The sequence below is a fragment of the Nanorana parkeri genome, unplaced genomic scaffold (genome assembly GCF_000935625.1).
Source record: "Nanorana parkeri isolate BGI_ZX_2015 unplaced genomic scaffold, ASM93562v1 scaffold3203, whole genome shotgun sequence".
Taxonomy (NCBI): domain Eukaryota; kingdom Metazoa; phylum Chordata; class Amphibia; order Anura; family Dicroglossidae; genus Nanorana; species Nanorana parkeri.
In genome coordinates, this window is record NW_017309471.1 from 20,793 (window position 1) to 22,257 (window position 1,465).

Here is a 1,465-nt window from a genome sequence, read left to right on the forward strand (position 1 = left end):
TGTGGATTGACGCCGGAGGAAGTAGCCGTCTACCTGGCTATCACACAGGGGCTTGTTATCTCCTGTGTGATAGCAATAAAGTTAGGTGGAAAAAAAAAATTACATTGATTTAAAAAAAAAATTAAATAAAAATGTAAAAAAAATAATATTAAATAATAAAATAAAAAGGTGATTAAAAAGTAAAAAATAAGGAAATAATTATAAACAATAATAAGATAAAAATTATAAAAAAAGTAAAAGTAAAAAGATAAATAAAAAATCTAAAAAAAATTTAATTGATTTAAAAAAATCCGGCCCTGGAAGTGATGTAACGTATATCACTTCCTACATTCGGGGAGCAGGGAGGCGATCAGAGGAAGATTGTGCACTGATCTCCTGTGACAGAGGTGCCGGTCCTGGCCGCAGCGCATCTCGGGACCGGCAGTGACGGCGGCGGGGGGGTAAAACAGGCTGGCCGTTTAATTACAACTAAGCTACTCGACCGGCTCCGGCGTCCTCTCGTCACAGACGTGGACGAGTGGCATTTTGAAGCCCTGCTCATGTCTATCCATGGAGGACGCATGGCCATGAACATGATTTTATGCACCTGGTTATGGATTTGGATGTCCAGCTCCTATAGGTGTGATGGTCAGGTGTTCATGTATGTAATGCTAGGTCCGCTCTAAAATAAGCTTCTCTGCTAATAAATGTTCATTTTGTAGCCCGCCCAGGTAAACCCTTCCCTGTGAGGAAACCCGGAGAGTGTCCTGCAGATGGCGGCTTCTGTAAACGTTACTTGTCGCCTCTATGTAACACGGATCAAGACTGCAAAGGGAAGATGAAGTGTTGTTTCTACAAGTGTGGAAAGCAATGTGTGATGCCGTTGGTCGGTAAGTATAGACATCTTTGCATACGATGGAATCATGTATATAAACTAGGGCTGGCACTGATTAAAATTTTCGTGTTCGATTAATCAAAAAAAATTTTTACCGATTAATTTCGATGAATGATAACGCACATACAGATCCAACTACATCGGCCTATACACATACAGCACAGCAATGGCCTATACACATACAGCACAGCAATGAAGTCATAAAATGAACTAGGATCACACTAATCCAGCACGTTATTTATCTCACCTGCCCCACCCAATATGGCCGCCGCTTGAGTGGGGCAACTCAGATTAATAACGTGCTGGATGAGTGTGATCCTAGTTCATTTTATTACTTCATTGCTGTGCTGTATGTGTATAGGCCAATGCCACGGCTGGCGCTCGTGCAGAAAGTTTCTTGGGCAAACTCACCGGCCCAAGTGGATCCGTCGGCTAAGGAAGGGGGGAGGAGTCCGGTGACATCACCGACATCGACGTCACCTGACTCCTCCCCCCTTCCCTTCGTTAGCCGTCACGGACATTGAAGTCACCGGACTCCTCCCCCCTTCCCTTCGTTAGCCGACGAAGCCACTTGGGGAAGGGGGGAGGAGT